We start from the raw sequence: 20,073 nt of genomic DNA, 5'->3' as shown, positions 1-20,073 counted from the left end.
AGCATTACCAGGCCACAGAAGAAGACAATGCAGCCAATCAGGTACTCTTAATGGGCTTATTATTCGGTATTTTAACCAGATTTTGAGTGTTAAAGCAACCCAATTTGGCTTTGCATCTCATCTGAACAAACCTCGCTGATTTCTGCCCTCTAATTATTGTATCAGGTCTTGATTTTTGTCATGGTGTTTGTGGAGAGCCACACAGACCCAAGACTTCCTTAGAGGCCCTGGTGAAAGGACAAAAGAAACTTTAATTCTGTGTCCTTATCCTGGAATGAACTTGGTGAGGCTGGTCTAGGGCAAGTCTAGAGGCTGGTCTAGAGTCTGGGCAGAGTTCAAGTTCTGGCTTTGAGACTCATTTCCTCCCCCTGGGCTGTTTGTTGTAAGTCTTAAAGCAGCTGTCTGAGGAACCCTATGTTCTTTTTGCCAACATTGTCTGACTTAGCTCTCTGCTGATCTTGTGCCCCTGCTCCTGCTAATAGTACTTAAGGTTCGGTACTTCTTAATAAACTTGCTTAGCACAGGTCATCAGCTTATGTAAGACCTCCTGGTCCCAGTTATTACTCTTATTTATTTATTTATTTATTTATTTATTTATTATTTCTTGTATCCTTTATCTCTCATTTGTGGTTCTCCCTTCCATTCAAATTTGCCATTCAGGACACTTCCTCCCAATATTTTGGGTCAGATATTGTGTGGCCACATCTTCAGTTTACATGTGGGGTATATCCACCAGCTTGCATTAGGCATTGTTCACAATTATTTTCATAGATGTCTTCACACATATAGTAAGTCACCCCGTATCCCTCTGTGCTACTAGTTGCCTAGATGTCAGATTAGTCACTTTTTTTCCTTAATTTTTCTGTAGAAACTTGTTGGTGTTGTAATAATTTATCTGCAGACAACCACAAAGCTTCGAGTATACTGGTGCTGTGGTTCTCTATCTGCCCTTCACTGGGCCTTATAGAAGTTCCCACTACATTGATACGCCTGCCCTAGGGTCATCGCAGGATGGTATTCTACTTCTGTACCACTGTCTTTAATGTGCTTAGTGGCATCTTCCTATGTGTGGCTGAAACACGGTGAACAGTAATTCCAGAAGAGTGCATAACACCTGAGTGGAAAAATTTGAAGCCTCTGTAAGAATCAGGAGGATTTATATTGGTGTAGTTTGTGAAATGTAAATTGCAATATGCTGTTAGTAGGATTACTTGTCACAAAATCACAATTACATATTTCAACCAATTAATTCAAGTTCATATTACAAGAAGAATATTAAGTACTACATGTAGTAACTCCTGTGTAATAGAAAAAGGAGTGTAGATTTTCAATAAGCAATGTAAGAAAATAAGATGGCTCTCTACTCACACTAACAAGGAGGATAAAGTGCAGAGCAGCAGGTTAAAGAAGAACACACTGTAATGTCAGTGTCAAAAACTGGGAGACTTTTAAGAATAGATGTAGTTATTGTAGTTAACCCTTCATATCTCTGAAAAACTGAATTCAGGCTCCTGCATGGTCACAAAACTCTGCAGACATACAAGCCTCAGCACTGTTTGTGCAAATCCTACATTCTCTCTTCTGCATACTTTAAATGACCTCTAGATCACAAGCATTGCCAGACACAGCCTAGGCTGCTGTATAAGTACATGTTCAAAAGATAAACACAAAAAACAGGACTGTTCCTATGTCAGGGCCAGCTCAGTACCAATGAATCATATTTTACATGATTAATACACAGCTGGTTGAATCTAAAGCTGTGGAACTCATGGACACAGAAAGTTGAATGTAGGTAATGTTTGTCTGTTTTGAGGTACTATAATCCTCCTTCTGTCACCTTCAAGCCACCAGCAAAGAGACATATGGGCACAGTTTTGTCAGTAAAGGGAATGGGTAAAATCTTGGCTCAGTGAGGCATTTGCCTACAGTGCTAGAGCTTTTGCTCCCATAGCAGACAGGATACAGCCATGCTGTCTTTGGAAACAAAGGAGAGAGAAGTTGTCTCAGAAGCAACAAGGGCAAGTTGGTCCTGTTTGAATACTCATTGCTAGTCCTACTTAGGTCAAGAAAAGCTGATCTAGCCAGGTGCGGTGGCATACACTTGTAATCCCAGAACTTGGGAAAGTAGAGGCAGGTGTATCTCTGTAAGGACAAGGCCAGTCTGGTCTAAAAAGCTAGTCCACACTAGTCAAGGCTACAGAGAGAAATCCTGTATCAACCCCCATACCCCAAAAGCTGATGTTTGGTAGGCAAGTTCCCCACATTTGTATTATGCTTCGATGATAATCTTGTCTTTGTTTGTCATCTTACAAGGGTATACAAATACAAGAAGTAGGGCTATTCCTGAAAATGAAAGTTCTGTGTCGGAGAGAATATAACCTGAGGCTTACTATTTAGGGAGGGCCTTTGATGCCTGTCAATATTGTATGCCTCCAGTCTTCAGTAACTACCAATCTGAATTCTATCACTATAGTTTTTCTGATTCCAGATATTTCATGGAAATGGAATATTAATCAAAAACATAGTTCTCAGGAGTTCCACAATGAGAGCAACAGAAACAAAAAATCTGGGCAGAGGGTTTTTTTTTCTAAGACTAATACTGCAAAGACCATTCATGGAGATAAGCTAGAACCCCTGCACCAATGTAGCCCATGGCAGTTCAGTGTCCAAGTGGGTTCCATAATAATGGGGACAGGGACTGTCTCTGATAGGAACTGACTGGCCTGCTGTTTGATCACCTCCCCCTGATGGGGGAAGCAGCCTTACCAGGCCACAGAAGAAGACAATGCAGCCACTCCTGATGAGACCTGATAGAGTAGGATCAGAAGGAAGAAGAGGAGGACCTCCCCTACCAGCAGACTTGGGGAGGGACATGGGTGGAGAAGGGGGAGGGAGGGTGGGATTGGGAGGGGAAGAAGAAGGGAGCTAAGGGGGAATACATAGTGAATAAACTAATTAAAAAAAATTAAAAAATGAAGAAACCATAGTCTTTTAATTGTCTTATTGTTTTACTTACTTAATTAGACACACACAATTATACTCATTGATGGGGTACCACAAAAACACTGATGTTCCAATACATACATGTATATAATAGAAAAATAGAAGTTATTTCTCCTGTCTAACCAAATTGTAGCTAAATATTTTCCAGTCTCTGGTAACTACCCCACTACTCGCAGTTTATTTGAGATCAACTCTTTTACATTTATGAGTGAATAATGTGGCCTTTGCCTTTAACTCCTCTGCCTTCTTCCTCTTCCTAAAATGTTGGCAAGATTCATTGGCAGTGTAACATGTATCAGCACAATAGCAGAAGTATAACAATTCTTCTTTATGCTTGACTGATATTCCGTGCTTTGAATAGTCCACCTGCCTTCATTAGGTTATCATCATTTTGACCATTGTCCCTTAGAGCCATTATTAATACTGCTACATCAACATTCAAGTTTTTGTGTAGATGAATGTTTCCTTTCTTGGTGGCATGATAGAACTCCTATAAGAAGATCTATTAGGTCAGAGTGTAATTCCATATTTTATTCTCTGTGGAGCTTCCAGAACATTCCAAAACCAGCTGTCCAAAGATGACTGCCTACCAACAAACTCTGAGAGCCTCCATTTGCCATAATACTTGTGACTGTTTTCATTCTTTTTCCTTGAAGCAACATCTCTCCAGTGGAAGTGAAATGCAAGCTTATTGCTTCTCTTTGAATTTTTTTGAACACCTCTGAGAACACTTTCATGCACTGATTGCTGAGTGTATTTTCAGCTAATTTTACACAGAAGTATGGTTCAAACTCACTGTCTACTTGAAAAAATGTGGTGTTTTTGCTGCTGCAAATTCTGGATCTTAGACATTTATAAGATAAATGATTTTCAAAACTTCTCATCATTTCTGTAGTTGTCTTAAACTTTCTTAATAGTTTCCTTCCATATTTTGAATTATTGTGGATTATATTGTATCTGACTTTTCTCACAGTGATTTGCACACATTTTCTCAAATCATTTAATAGCTTAATCTGATATCTTAGGTCCTTGATACTCTATGAGTTCTTACTGTCTAGCTCATTCCTGCAACCCTGTGGTCTGGTTTTCAAAGCATCATTTGTTGATAGATCATTCTTATTTCACTGAGTATTCTTGCATCTCTTGTGGGAAAATATGCTTGTGGGTATATTTCCAGATCTCTTTTATGCTCCTAACAGTCATGAAATAATAGAGTTTTGGGTACTAATATTAAGTTTGAAGATAGACATGGATTTTTTTAATTTTGTTTTTTTTCAAGAACAACTTTGTTAATTTTTAGTTTATTTTTTGATTAATTAGCTTAATCAATTAATTCATTCATTTAATCATCCCAACTCCAGCTTGTCCTCTCTCCTCTCCTCCTAGCCCATCCCTTCTACCCCGTCCATCCCTACTTCCTTTCTCTTCAGAAAAGGGGCAGCCTCCCATGCATGTCAAGCATGTTGGCATATCAAGTTGGAGTAAGACTAGACACAACCTCTGCTGTTGAGGCTAAGCCAGGTAGCCATGTTAAAGGAAAGAGCCCCAAGGGCAGGCAGCAGAGTCAGACACAGCCCCTGCTCCCACTGCTAGGAATCCCACATAAAGATCCAGCTACACAACTGTTAAATGTGTGCAGAGGGCCTGGGTCCATCCCATGCATGCTTTCTGGTTGGCACAGATTCTGTGAGCCCCCAAGGGTCCAGGTTACTGTAGGTTTTCTTTGGTTTCCTTGACTCCTCTGGCTCCTGCAGTCCTTCCTTCTCCTCTTCCTCAGGATTCCCCAAGCTCTGCCTGATGTTTGGCTCTGAGTCTCTGCATCTGTTTTCTCATTTTTATTCATAGAAATTCCCAGTGAATTTTAGGATTATCTTGTCATGATTTGGAGTAGGAATGGGAATGTAGCTTGAAGTTTAGGAGAGATTGCATTACATGTTCCATCATACTTCTTTCTATAGAATACAATTTATTTTATGTGCATTGATGTGAGAGTGTAAAATCCCTTGTAAATGTAGTTACAGAAAGTAACTGTGGCATGTGGGTGCTAGGAGTTGAACCCAGGTGCTTTGGAAGAGAAGCCAGTGCTCTTCACCACTCCTACATCTGATAGAGGACTAATATCCAGAATATAAAAATAATTGAAGAAATTAAACATGAACTAGCTAAATAATCCAATTAAAAATGGGGTGCAGAGCTAAACAGAGAATTCTCAACAGAAGAATATTGAATGGTAGAGAAACACTTAAAGAAATGCTTAGCCCTTAGGGAAATTCCTATCAGAATAGCTAAAATAAAAAACTCAAGCTACAAACTTGCTGGAGAGGATGTAAAGAAAGGGGAATCCTCCTCCATTGCTGGTCTAAGTGCAAACTTGTACATCCACTTTGGAAATCAATCTGGTGCTTTCTTAGAAAACTGGGAATAGTGCTATCTCAGGATCTAGCTATACCATTCCTAGGCATATATCTGATAGATGCTCAACCATACATCAAAAACATTCGTTCAATTATGTTCATAGCAGCTTTATTTGTAATAGCCAGAATCTGGAAACAACCCAGATGTCTCTCAACCAAAAATGGATACAGTAATTGTAGTACATTTACACAATGGAATACTACTCAGCAATTATAAACAAGGAAATCCTGAAATTTGCAGGCAAATGGTCTGAAATAGAAAAGATCATCCTGAGTGAGGTATCCCAGAAGCAGAGAGACATGCCTGGTATATATTCACTTATAAGTGGATATTAGCCATATTATAAAGGATAAGCATATTAAAATCTACAGGCCTAAAGAAACTAAATGAGCAGGAGCACCCCAGGGATTCTTAATTCTTATTCAGAAGGGGAAATAGGATAGACACTGGAAGCCCTAGAAAAGAGTAAACAGGACAGTAGCCTACCACAGATTTCTTTTAAAACACTTCAACCATCAGAGGATCAAAAAAGGTGCAGAGACTCACAGCCAAACTTTGGAGAGAGCACAGGGAATCATATGGAAGAAGTGGGATATAAGAGGACCCAAAGGGGTCAGGAGCCACACATGGAAACCAAAAAAAAAAGACCAGGGTCCATGAGGCCTGCAGATACTGATACATCAATCAAAGACCCTGAATCTTTCTTTAGTTGATCAATCTTCACTTAAAAAGACAAATGGGATGGACAGGGGAAGTAGGAGAAAACAAGAAACAGGATAGAAACCTACTGCAGAGGGCCTCTGAAAGACTCTCCCTGGTAGTGTACCAAAGCAAATGCAGAGACTGATAACCAAACCTTGGGCAGAGTGCAGGGAATCATATGAAAGAAAGGGGAGTTATTATGACCTAAAGAGGACAGGAGATCCACATGGACAAAATATATCAGGGCATGGGGCCCCTCTATGAGACTGTTTCTCCAACCAAGGACCTTGTGTGGATATAACCCAGAACCCCTGCTGGCATGTAGCCCCTGGTAGCTCAGTAACCAAGTGGGTTTCCCTAGTAAGGGGAACAGGAACTATGTCTGACATGAATTCAATAACTGGCTCCTTTACCCCCACCCCACCCGAGGGAGGAACAGTCTTGCTAGGCCACAGAGGAGGACTTTGCAGCCAGACCTGAAGATACTTGATAAGCTAGGGTCAGATGGAAGGGGAGGAGAACCTACCCTAGCAGTGGACTTGGAAAGAGAGGAGATGAGGGAGGGAGAGGGATTGGAAGGGAATGAGGGATGGGGCTACGGCTGGGATACAAAGTAAATAACCTGTGATTAATATAAAAATTAATAAATAATAAGTAAATAAAGTTCTTAAAAAAATAAAAGACCTTGCATGTAAGGGACCTAGACTCTCTGCTCAGACATAGCCTATAGGCAGCTCAGTCTCCATGTGGGTTCCCTAATGAGAGGAGAGGAGACAAAAGAAAGGAGAAGGTCTCTGATATAAACTCCATTGCCTGTTCCTTGGTCATTTCTCCCTAGTGGGGTGATCTAGTCAGCCCACTGAGAAAGATCTAGGTAGTCCTGATGGGAGATGATGGCTGGGGTCAGACTGTCAGGGAGAAGGACTTCCCCTATCAGTACTCTGGGAAGGCTGGGAAGGAGGATTGAGGGGGGAGGGAAGGAGGGTGAGACACAGAGGAGATGAGGGAGGGGGATAGACTGGGATGCAAGCAAAGTGAATGAATTGTAAATCATATATATATATATATAGAGAGAGAGAGACTACAACTCATAAACACAAGACAACTGCCTTTTTTCTCTCAAATATTATAGAGCTTCAAACTTACTAGCATTTCTGGTATTGTATCATTTTTTGAAACATTTTATTTTTGATGTTTTGTTGTTGAATTGTTTTCTTCATATTATTTCATAAATTTAATGTAAGTATAGATAAGAAAATTGATTTAATAATACGTGGATCCTACATCCTGGCTGAACTTATTTATTATAGTAATTTATTTTTGTGAATTCATAAATAGTTTCTATATTTGTAATGGTTCATCCTTTATAACAATAAACTTATCAATTTTGGTACTTTTTATTTTATTTTATTGTCTGATTGTTTTGACTAAAATACCCAGAAAAATATCAAATGGTTACTAAAAGGCAATTGTGTCTTACTAATGGTCTTCAGAGGAAAAGTTTAAATCTTTAACCATGAACTATATAATACAAGCTGTGATTTTTTTTTCTGTCTCTAATTAGCCAGTCTTTACTCACAGGAAGATTTTGTTGATGTATTTCCTGTGTGGAAATTGATTGACATGCGTTAATTATACATATTAATAAGCTTCTGTATGTTTCCACACATGCATACTTTGTGCCACTAATCCAACCTTATTTCAGATTTCTGTACTATTTTTTATGCATACTGATAGATGGTTCACATACTATATGCTATATATTACATATGTATAATATGTATGTATAGACATATGTATGTCTATTTTTATTATGTAATTTTGCATAGTGAGAAAATAATTGAATTCTTCATTCAAATTCTATGTTCACCCAAAGGTTTTTAAAAATGTGTGTATATGTTTTTTCTACATAGGTATGTGCACTATTTATAGTGCCCACAGATATCAGAAGATGGATCAGATCTCCTGCAACTGGAGTTGTGAATAAACATGCTGGTGCTAGAAACCAAACCTATGTGTATATGCATATGACTTATGTATACGTATATATGTGTGTTTATGTATATGTGTATATGATACTCATCATATCAGACGTGTATGTAATATTTTATTTTGTTTGGCTTTATGTTATTTTACTGAATATCTCTGAATTTTATCAAGTAAAATTAGCCTCTCTACTGGCTGTTTCAGGGATTCAGTAGATGGGTCAAAAACTAGGAAATCGGGGAATGTGGCTTTAAAAAGTTTCCAGTGACTTTTTCTCTCTCTAATCTGCTGCTTGCTGTTCCCTGGTAGTTTGTGGATATTCATTTCAGGCTCCTATGCAGCTGGAGAGAGAAGGATGGAAATAGAACAAACTCAATGTTCTTACCAAGATTCAGACTTTTTTTTTTTTTTTATTGAATAAAGCCTCTCCAGAATGATGCTTTGGTTAATTGCCAATTGTTCTAAAAATAAAAGTTAATTCTGGCAAAAATTTTACCATTTTTTTCATTGCTCTTATAAAGGAGAACATTCTTAGATATTCTTAGTTTACAATCTTGCTGACTTTACATAAAGTCTTTACCAAAAACAGATACTTTGATAATTCAGGAGAAATTACTGTGTCTTACTTAGTACATACATTCCTAACTTGTGACCTGTCTTATACATGATTTGCTAATCTACCCATAAATGATGATAAGAAAGTCTATAAGGGCTCATCAGGCAATAAGAGTCTTCCATATTCACACAAAACCTATTGTATAATTTAGATTTCATTGTCTCAGCTTACTTGACAAGGCTACCATCAGAAAGCACAGAAAGGACTAAAAACATGCTTACAAAGCACACAGTTGTCCAATTTCTGGACCCTATTGCATGAAGGAGAGTGTGAAGACAGAAAGCAATGATTCCAAAGAAAATGTTTGGTGCCAAGCAGAGACTCCAAGAAAAGATGGTTGACTAAAAAAAATCTTGCCTGAGATTCTGTCAAGGGGAAGAGTTGATATTATAAATAAGTTACTGTATTCTGAGAAAAAAAGACAAACAACATCAAGAATAAAGACAGAAGAAGGCAACACAATCAGACTCTCCATTTAGCGAGCGTTATCCTGAGGCCAAAACCAGAGGAGGGTGCAATTTAAAAAGAAAGCTATCAACTGATATCATTGATCAACATACACTGAAAAAAATTGCAAATATACTCTCAAAATAAGTCCACAAATATGTGAAAACAGTATGTGCTACGATGAAGTTTGTGTCACCTAAACAATGCAAGGAGACATCTTAGGTATATCAATGTGTAACTCAGAACATAAATGCATCAAAACAGAGATCACATGAGAATTCCAAGAGACCCAGTACAAAGCCTTTGACAAATTTAACATACCCCAGGTAAGAAATCCTCTAGAGACTAGGAACAGAAGGAACATTACTTCAACATTCCAAAAACATTATACTTAGTGGATAAAGTCTGAAAGTATCCCCTCTAAAGTTAGTAAAGTTAGAAAGGAAAAAATAGTTCAATTCTTACAGCTGTCAATCAATGCGTTACTTAATTTCTTAGCTAGAGCAATAGGCCATGAGACAAAATAGAAGAGTTATAAATAGGAAAAGAAAAAGTCAAAATATACCTCGTTGCAGATATTATGATACTATACTTAAGATTAAGAACCTATTGTTTGGTATCACTGAGAAGCCTGTTCTTTTCTTAAGAAAAACAGAGGAGCAGTGAAAATGGGGAAGAGGAAGGGGGGTGATGTGTGTGTGTGTGTGTGTGTTGGGAACTTGGCTGAGTGGAGGACTGGCTGTGGTAGGAATGTTTTGTAGGAGTGAAGGATTAATAAAAGAAAAAAAATTAAAATTAAGAAACCATAAAAACACTTGCTTGCCTTTTTTTGGGACTCTTTTCCTACTACTGGGCTACCTTGTCCAGACTCAATACAAGGGCTTTTGTGTTATCTTATTGTATCTTGATTTTTTATGTTTGGCTGTGGTTTTTTTTTTTTTTTTTTTTTTTTTGAGATCCACTCTTTCCTTTCAATCTCTGAGTTAATCTCGGGGAGAAGGGAGGTGGAGGAATGGCTGGGAGGACTGGAGGAAAGGGAAACTGTCAGGATGTACTGCATAAGAGAAGACTTTATTTCCAGTACATACATACATACATGCATGCATGCATGCATACATGCATACATGCATTAAAAGGTTAATAACCTAAAGAATTCACTGTAAAACTCTTTGTTTTGCTATTCTTTCAGCAAATGAGCCATACACAAGATCAATACATAAAATGCAGTTTTCAATGTACATGTAATGAAGATACTAACCAAGAACTTAGAAAAACAACTGTAGTCAGAATGCTGTAAGAAAAATAATCTTTGAATTAAATCTAACCAAAGAGGTAACAGACTTCTATAATGAACATTTTAGCCCATATAACAATAATAAGCTTCTTAAGGAAGATCCTAGAATATGAAAAGCCTTCCCACCCTGAATCAGAAAGAAATGTCCAAAGAACTGTATATTTTACAGATCTCCCTCGAAAACACTACACATGGGCTGTAAAGATGGCTTAGCAGTTAACAGCACTTGCTGCTCAACCCAAATTCAAATCTCCACGCTCACCTGCTGAGTCACAACCATTTAGAGCATTACTCCTAGGGAATCTGATGCTCTCTGCTGGCTCATCTGGGCACCAAGTATGCACATGGTGCGTAGACATACATGCAGCCGAAAATATACATAAATACACATAAAATAATTTAGTTAAATTTAATAAACATTAATCATGCAAGTACTTACGGTGCAGTGATACAGTCTGGGGCATATGCCTGAATAAATCTAACATACAATAGTAATACTTGTTTACTGTTCACTGTGAAGCCAAATTATGCATTCAGCTCAAGTGTCCATCATCAGATAAAGGAGTAAAAACTGAGGTAGCTATACATAACGATGCATTGTTCATCTCTAACGAGACCATCATGCTGTCTTCGGGAATAGGTGGAAATAAAGATCATCCTTTTGCATGAAAAAAGCCAGACACAGAAATACACGCAACACGTGTTATTTGCAGAACAGAACATATGTGGGAAAGGAAAGGGGTGAGTGACAGGAGAAAGAGAGCAAATGGGAGTAACTGGAAGGTGGGTGTGAATAAAGTACGTTATTAGTCACATTCATGAAAGTGTCATTATAAAGAAACTTTTATTTAGTTAATATAGTATTTTAAAATAAAAGACAACTTAGATAAGGGATGATTCCAAATTAGTCTACCTGCTTTCACCCCAGCTCCACAAAGCAAAGAATGACAAGGTGAGAGCCTGCATGCTTAAGGAGCCACTTTGAGGGAATGGTCCAGCCTGTGCTTCAGTTATGTTCACACTGGTGATATTTGCTTACAGAGGAATAGAGATAGCAAGAGTAAAAAGAAATTACTGACACATGTTGTTAAAATAATATACACATATAATTTTATTAAATATATTTCTTATATATGTATATACATACATATATATGTGTCTTAATCCTAATATTTTAAAATACTGATATTTATATATTTTCCAAACCATCTAATAGGAAAATTGTAATGGAAGCAAAATTTTTCATTAATAACAATTGGTAATTCTTTCTTTCTTTCTTTTTTAGTAGTAAATTTATTTATTTATTTTAATTTGTTCACTTTGTATCTCCACTGTAGCCCCCCTCCCTCATCTCCTCCTAGTCCCCTGATAGGAGGGTCCTGCTCCTCCTCCCATCTGACTCTAGCCTATCAGGTCTCATCAGGGCTGGCCGCGTCCTCTTCCTCTATGACCTGATAAGGCTGCACCTGCCAGGGAAAGGTGAACAAAAAAACAGCTACTGAGTTCATGTCAGAGAGAGCTCCTGATCCTCTTACCAGGTAACCCACTTGGAAACTGAACAGCCTATGGACTACCTCTGAGCAGGGGTTCTAGGTCACATAGGATTAACATAGTGAAAATGGCTACTATAACAAAAGCAATCTACAGATTCAATGCAATTCGCATCAAAATACCAACACATTTTTTTTACAGACATTGAAAGAACAATTCTCAGTTTCATATGGAAAAACAAAACAAAACAAAACAAAAAAAAAAAAACAGAATAGCTAAAACAATCCTGTACAATAAAAGAGATTCTAGAGGTATCTCCATCCCTCAAGCTGTACTATAGGGCAACAGTAATAAAAATGGCATGGAACTGGTATAGAAATAGACTGGTGGATCAATGAAATTGAATTGAAGACCCAGAAATAAACCCACACACCTATGGAAACTTGACTTTAACAAAGAAGCCAAAACCATACAATGGAAAAAGATAGAATCTTCAATAAATTTTGCTGGTCTAACTGGATACTCAACATAAATCCAGACACACTAAATCTGTTAGAAGAAAAGGTAGGGAAGAGCCTTGACCTCATTGGCACAGAGGACAACTTCCTGGCATTTCTTTCTTAATATATATATATATATATATGTTTCATATATGAATGTATGCATATATATAACTTGGAAAATATACAAGCATTAAGCTTTTTAAATATTATAAACATAGATCACAATGGTGATATTAATCATGGATATAACTGGTACAGTTTATGTTCTTATAAATTTCAGTCTTATAAATTACAGAAGAAAGATGCAAGCCCATGAGCCTTTATACACTCTCTGCTGTCTACATCCTTAGTCATAATAAAGAAGAAATAACAAACAGTCAAAACTTAGCTAGACTTCTATTCATTTCCTGTAGAAGTATATTTTCAAGTTCTATTACAGACTGAGTGCCCATATTTTCAGAAGGAAAATGGTGAGCCTTCTTTGTTGTACAAAGCTGTTTAAAACTCTTATGAAAGGAGCAAGAGACAATAAGAAGATATCTTTCTCCATGATGGTTCACATGCATTGGGCTCTATACAGAAAGACCCTATCATGACACAGCTCTCACAGAGATAAATAAATAAAACACAAAAAAATATTTTTTTTTAAAAAAAAGAAAGAATAAATTTCTACTTCTCTGTTTGGAGAGGTAATTATTTTAAAAAATCTGACTGACATGTTTGTCTGCAAGATTTAAAGATGAAAGGTATCCATCTTACTCATTAGCTAGTGAAATGATCAGATCCTGATGTGCCTTGCCACTTCAAAGGGTCACTGGAACATGATTTCCAGGAAAGACTAATGTTTTTTTTTTTTTTTTTTTTTTTTGTGATTGTAAAGAAGATGTCCCCTCCATGAACAACTTTCAGCCCACTTGTAGGTGGACACATCTTTTAGTATTCCACTTTTTTTTTTTCTGAAGAATCTTCCAAATGTGCAGATTTCAAGGTCTCTCTTGTACAAGCCTATTTCAGAGACACATTCTTCAGTCCTAATTTGAACTTCTCATCTTTAAGAGTTAGATAAGCATCTACTCTTCCTTCTTATTATTCTAATAATCTAAAGGGGAAAGGTATTTGGGGTTAAAAATCTGGAAACCATCCAGATGTATTGCACACACCTGAAATGTTGAGAGTTGGAAGCTGGAGGATTGTGAGTTTGAAAGTAGCTTGTGCTGCCTAAAACAAGGCTAGCAATGCATCTTGCTGGTAATGCCCTCACCTAGCACGTGCAGACACTCAGCATTCCATTATTAGCACTGAAAAAGGCAAAAAAACAAAAGGAAAAATGTCAACCCAGCCATGCTTTAGAAAAGACACTCTGCTGGGACAGTTGCCCAGAGAAGTCAGCCGCTTGCCCTGGAGACCATTAGCACTGTTGATAGCTTGCTTCCTTGGGATGCTTAGAAAGAGAAAAGACAAAGGGCAGGGGTGGTAAATAAAGTGTAATTGTTTGCAAATCAGCCCGCAGGCAAGTCAGCACCACCATCCTTTCTGTTTGCTGAGGGAATGCTTTGGGATAACTGGATATTTCCCAAGGAGATTATTTTTATTATTATGTCACACCCAAAATGATGACTCTGAGATTTTGGTATAATATTTATATTTAGTATTTATATTTAGTATTTAAACTAAAACCGCAAATACTGCCCTTTTGCTTTTTAATCTTACCCAGGGTAGTGGAGACTAGGTGTTTTGATCTGCAATGTTTCATAGGAAGTCAGAGTTGAAGGTCATTTTTATTCTGGTCTCTAATGCACTTCTCCCTCTTAGCAACTCTTAGCATTGAGCACTAAAATCTCTACTCTAAATGCCCAGTGTCTGCTTAGGAAACAAAAGTGGCTCTCCTCCTAAAGAGCACAGGTGTGGGGAATCTGCCCTGTTTCTCCAGGTTTTCTTTGAGCACATCAGCAAACAGTTGTCTATTCCTATCCTGTATTTGTGCTTGGCATCCGACTCATCACTGTTCAGTGACTAGTTTCCTACAATTCTTACACATATAATTTTATTCTTGTTTCACCTTGTTCTGTATATAATGCAAAAAAAAATTAAAAGACTTTCTAGAGCATGTTTACTTCTTTGTGTATTTCAACACTTATGAGTATGAACAGACACACACAGGAAGAAGGAGAGAGAGAGAGCATAGTACGAAAAATTAAAGTTATCAATTAAATGTCTCAAAAAGGCTAAAAAAGAAGTCCTGTTCATTCTTACATTCTTACACTCATTAAAGATAATTAGACTTTGAGGAAGCAAACTAAAAACAAAGTATACAATAGAAAAAAAATTTAAAAAATCTTCTAATGCTAAACCAACTGGAAGAAGACAGATATTTCGCTAAATTTAGTGCAGTTTTCTTTTTCTCTAGTTTTTAAGAAATTCTTAAGTTCTTCTTCCATTTTTTTATAGGTATTAAAGGTTTGTTGGGTAATTTTACTTCATATTTCCTACCTGAGGAAAAAAATAACTGTATAGGAGATAATTACCATTCTTGGCTTTTATTAATAATAGTAGGCAACAATACTTATAATGTTAAAAAGATAACTATAAAATTAGGTGTCAATGTTGAACTTCATCTAAGCTTCTATAGAATAATGCTCAGTAAGGCTTTTCAAAAGATTTTGGTTTCCATAAATTTCTCCATCATTTGAGCTTAGCTTCATTGTGCCCTATAGGACTGTAGTAAGACTTTCCAGCCACTTTTCTTATTGGTTCTGATAAAGGTGCTTGGTCACTTGGTAGACCAAAACAGAAGGATCCTGAGTTTCTGGCCAACCTGGACTCTATAGCAATCTCCAGGCTAGCCCAGGCAATTTAGGTGAGATGATGTCTCAAAACAAAGAAATGAATGAACAAACAACAACAACAACAACAACAACAACAAAAGATTAGGTGGAAATACATTTCAGTGGCAGAGAGCTCTCTAGTAGTACAAAGCTGAGTTTAATTATCAATAACCCCTTGTTTATCAGTGATGAGGCCAGAGACCTTTCTTTTTCCCCAAATGACCTCAAATTCTTAAGTCACTAAGATTATCTGAGATTAGAATTGTCAGACTCTCCTGAAATCAGCTAGATCCACAGATGAATAGGTCATATTCTGCTAAGTGACGGACAGTCCAGCATCTCATGTTAAATAATCCTAACTTCCTCCTCTTTGAAGCCCAGAGATAAACCAGTGCCATGCTGAGACATTTTATCAGCAGCCTTAAGAAATCTACATACAGCAATAATCTGAGTAAAATCAATTTCCCTAAATTGTTCTTCTGCCTTTGATATCAGTGATGCTCAATGAAACTATTCCCATTAAGAAGTTTCTCAGGTAATTCTTAAAATGCTGGATCCAGTTAATAATTCCCTGAACAACCCAACTGTGCAGTCTTTGCCTTTTCTTCTCTACTTCTCTACTTTCACTTCTGGTCTGCCTGCTGAAACAGTAGACACACACACACACACACACACACACAAACACCCACCCACCAAGATGCAGTATATAAGGTAGCAGCTCTGCAGTCCCACTTTCCTACAAACCTGTCTTGCACAATGCTGTGCCATCAGAAATCTCTTTAGGTGATTCTGTTATTTGCTTTGCATCACTGCAATGAAATATAGTCAACTCACCTAATATCCTCAAATGGTTTATTTACTCCACAATTTTGGAAGTATAAAAGTAAAATCTAGCAGTTTTGTGAAACTTGTGGGGAAGATCCTGGGTAGCAGTGGCAGCAGCATGTGTTAAAGATGATGGTAACTTCTTTAGCCAGGAACATGAAGTAACTGATAAACTTGGATTCTTCAGTCTCTCTTGTGGGTATCTCCCAGTGACATAAAGACCTCTCATTAGGGACAACCTTATAAGGTCAACCCTATCTGTCTACCACTCTTTTGGTGACCATTGGTACACAGAGGCAAGTACAGCACCAGGCATATGACACAGGGCAGTTTTCAACTGTCAATGACCTCCTCCAAGAGATCTGCTTTTTATCTTTGATGATTGAACTGCATCAAGCATAAGTCTGAACATAGTACACAACAGAAGAGACAGATTACAGGATACCTGAAACCCTTTAGAACTATCAACAATTCCCATAGAACGTGGTTAGGGGAGAGAAAAATGTAAGTCACATGCAGATATTTCTATTAGAAAAAAATGTAAAAAAAAAGTTAGGCCCATACTGGGGTCATCAGTTATTGTGGACAAGATCTCAGGGTTTGACAGCAAAGCTGTTTCTTTTCCAGTTTCTCTGAGTGGTTTAGCAGGATATCTGTAGGCATAATGTAAGCCAGGAGAGAATTATGGAAAATTATCTGTTTGCTTTCTCCCATGGAGAAACACATGGAGTGTTATGAAGGTTTCCCTCTAAATCTAAGAAAGCAGAACACACACATTTCTAGAAAACACAGGTGAGATGCAGCCAAAGAGTTATTTATACAAATATGAAATCGCATCAGCTCTTTCTGAAAGCAGCAGTATTATGCTGCCTTTCTTAGGAATAATGAAGCTTGAGACAAAGATGTTTTTCTTTGGTTATGGGAAAGCATTTCAGAGAGGCAGCATCATAAGCTCCTCTACAGAGGTAGCTTTTCTTGCTGTGACTTGAACTACGAGTATGAGATGACAGTTAAATGGCCCAATAGGATGCTGTCTGTGGTCTGGTAGAGGAAGATCATCTGAGCTTAGGAAGACATTCCCTCAGATCTTTCAATATTTGCCTGAAGGAGCTTGCTTAGTTAGCCATAAAGGGGAACCTCCATCAGCCAGTCTTTCAATCTTACATAATAAGAATATGGTGATTTCAAGATAGTAGAGTGTCAGGGTAGTAATCTAACAAAATGCATTTTCTACCCCTTAGGGAAGAATACCAGCTGCAGAAAGACGAAACTAGTAAGACCCTGGTTCAGCAAACAGCAATGGCAACTCTGAAGGGCAGGAATAAAGCACTGCTGGATCCTGAGCATTGTCCTTGTTTTAATTTTGCAGAAAGGAATGGTGTGCATCTCTACAACACTGACCTCTTCCACCTCTGAAGTCAGACTCTCCATTGTCTACTGCTCCGGCTTTGTGCCCACCCTGCAATCTAACTGGCTGTTGCTGGGTGGCTCCCTTCTGATTGTGGGTGGACAATGCTTGATGGCCCCTTGGTGTGGCTATGGTTCACTTTATCCACCTTCCTTCATCAAGCGTCCTGAGGAAAGTTTACCTATCTCAGTACAACTCTTCCAAATGCTCTATGATTCTTCTGAGTCTCCCTTTTTCTTCATTTGGTGTCAAAGGGATCAGTATTTGTGCTCAGAAACAGCCTCTGGTAAACAGATGCACTTCAACAAGCAAACAAACAAAAAAGTCCAAATTTTCAACTTGTTTACAGATTTAGAGATTGTACTGTAACAACTCTATCTGAAATGCACTATTTTTTTTTGTCCTTTAATGCCTCATTCAAAACTACCAATTATAATCCTGCTGTAGTCAGTATTCAATTTCTGATATAACTTACAGCAGTTATCTGACATTCCAAAACACGTGTCTTTGGATAATATTACAGTCTTTTATAACTAAGATATGGTTACAACTGGCATTCTTTACCTTTCCACAATTGTTCTAGAATACCAACATATTTTATTGTTCATTTTATCGTGATTTGTTGCAGTGGAAATGTTCTTGAAGTTTTGAGGTTGTGAAGCCTTTCTTTTACAGGAAGATTTTCTGTTGCCCTTTGGAGTTGATTTTATATTATGCATTGAGTCAATGAAGAGCCCAAATAAACAAAGGAGGTTACTTGTTGAAAGACAGAGAAAAGAGCATAATTCTTTCTTCAAAAGACCTTCATAATTTCTATAGAACTCCTTTAGTTCCAGTCATGGTAGCATGCCCGACTACATCAAGAAATAAGAAATAGGTGTCAGCCATGCAGAAGAAGGTGAACTTTAGAAATTATAAAATATTACTACTGTGAGTTGTGTCCAGGTATCACACTGGCTCTGAACTTGATTCCAGGGAGAAATATAATGAACAATAGGATTTTGTGGGACAAACTGGCTTCTAAGTGACTATAGTATTAACTATGAATGTGAAGTTCCCAGGATTTTTAAAAGGGTGAGGGTAAATCAGTTAGAGGCATTTACCACAAGAGATGTCTTCTATAATCACATCAAGTAAGCTAGTTCTTTGCGGACCCAAAGTACAGTTTTCATTTTTCGATATTCTAGTATATTTTGTTTCTACTGTCAATTACTCTTCTTACAATATGAACTCCATGAAAGAAGATTCCTGTTCTCTATTGTATCCTCCAAGCCTCACATCTTGTTCATGATGACTAATCCAAGAGAGAGAGAGAGAGAGAGAGAGAGAGAGAGAGAGAGAAATAACAAAGGCAGAACTTTTCTTTAAAAAGAAAAGTAAAAGGAAAAATGCCCTTAAAGGTTATGTTTATTATTTCTAGGCTGGCCAGTCTTCCCCAAGGGATACCTTCTTCAGAACCTGATGGAAATAAAGTGACTTGGGAACCTGGGATATTTTATGGGATGACAGATTGGAGATGTTTGGCCAATAAGTTTCCTGTTGGCCTTATAGCTTTTGAACAAGAATTTTAAAAATAAGGTTTTCATAATTAAAAGAAATCAGATTATAAAGATAGAAAATAAATGGCTTGGCAGCTAATTGAACTTGGGTTCTGGGAGAAAAGGTTTTGTGATTGCCTCATGTTTCTCAGCTTAGAGATTGATTCTTTGAATGAACTGACCGTCCCCAACTCAGGAAAGTAGCTGATGATGATGCTTCAAGGATATCAGAGCTAACAGTCTCCTTAGTGATCCAATCCATATAATTAAGTAGCAGCTCCATTTCATTGTATAAAAAACTGGTCCAAAGGGATTTTATCATCACCAGAGGCAGAGATATAACTTGAAACTTTGTCTTAAAGTGAACTCACTCCAGTGTTTGGTTTCAGTAAGCTATGAATCATCAGAACTAGGTTACTCTTTACCAAGAGTAACTAGGTTACTCTTTACCAAGAGTGTCTTTATTTATTATCTCAGTGTTGTGATGAAATATATGGCTAAAGAAAGTTAAGGAAGGGAGGCTTTCTTTTCCACAGCTTGAGTGCACAGTTCATATGGTAAGGAAGGTATGGTGGCCAAGTTTGACAGCAGCTGCTTGTATTGCAGCCACGAGAAGCATAGAAAGGCTTTTGTTGGTTCTCGGTTGTCCTTTTCCCTTTTATTCGGAACTAGATGTCAGCCCATGGACTATAGCTTGACTGGGTTCTCCAGCTTCAACTAACCCAATCTAGAAAATCTCTCATAGACATTCCTAGAGCCTTGTCTCCTTGGTGCTTCTAAACCATGCCAATTAGTGGAATGATGTTTGGTCTTTAGCAGCCAGAGGGTCCATCACTTAACCTTGACACAACAGGACAGCAGTTCCCCAGTTTCAGACCAATGTTTACAACCTACTACCACAAAGCCTTACAGAACAGCTTTACTGTGAGGACAGTTTCATCTGCTAAACATACCTGGTCCATTATGACCTGACCCTTAATAAAAGCTATCATAGCAATGGGTTCCCCTGCCCTGCTCCCT

Source organism: Meriones unguiculatus, chromosome 9 (genome assembly GCF_030254825.1).
Source record: "Meriones unguiculatus strain TT.TT164.6M chromosome 9, Bangor_MerUng_6.1, whole genome shotgun sequence".
NCBI classification, from domain to species: Eukaryota; Metazoa; Chordata; class Mammalia; order Rodentia; family Muridae; genus Meriones; species Meriones unguiculatus.
Note: the sequence above shows the minus strand (reverse complement) of the source record.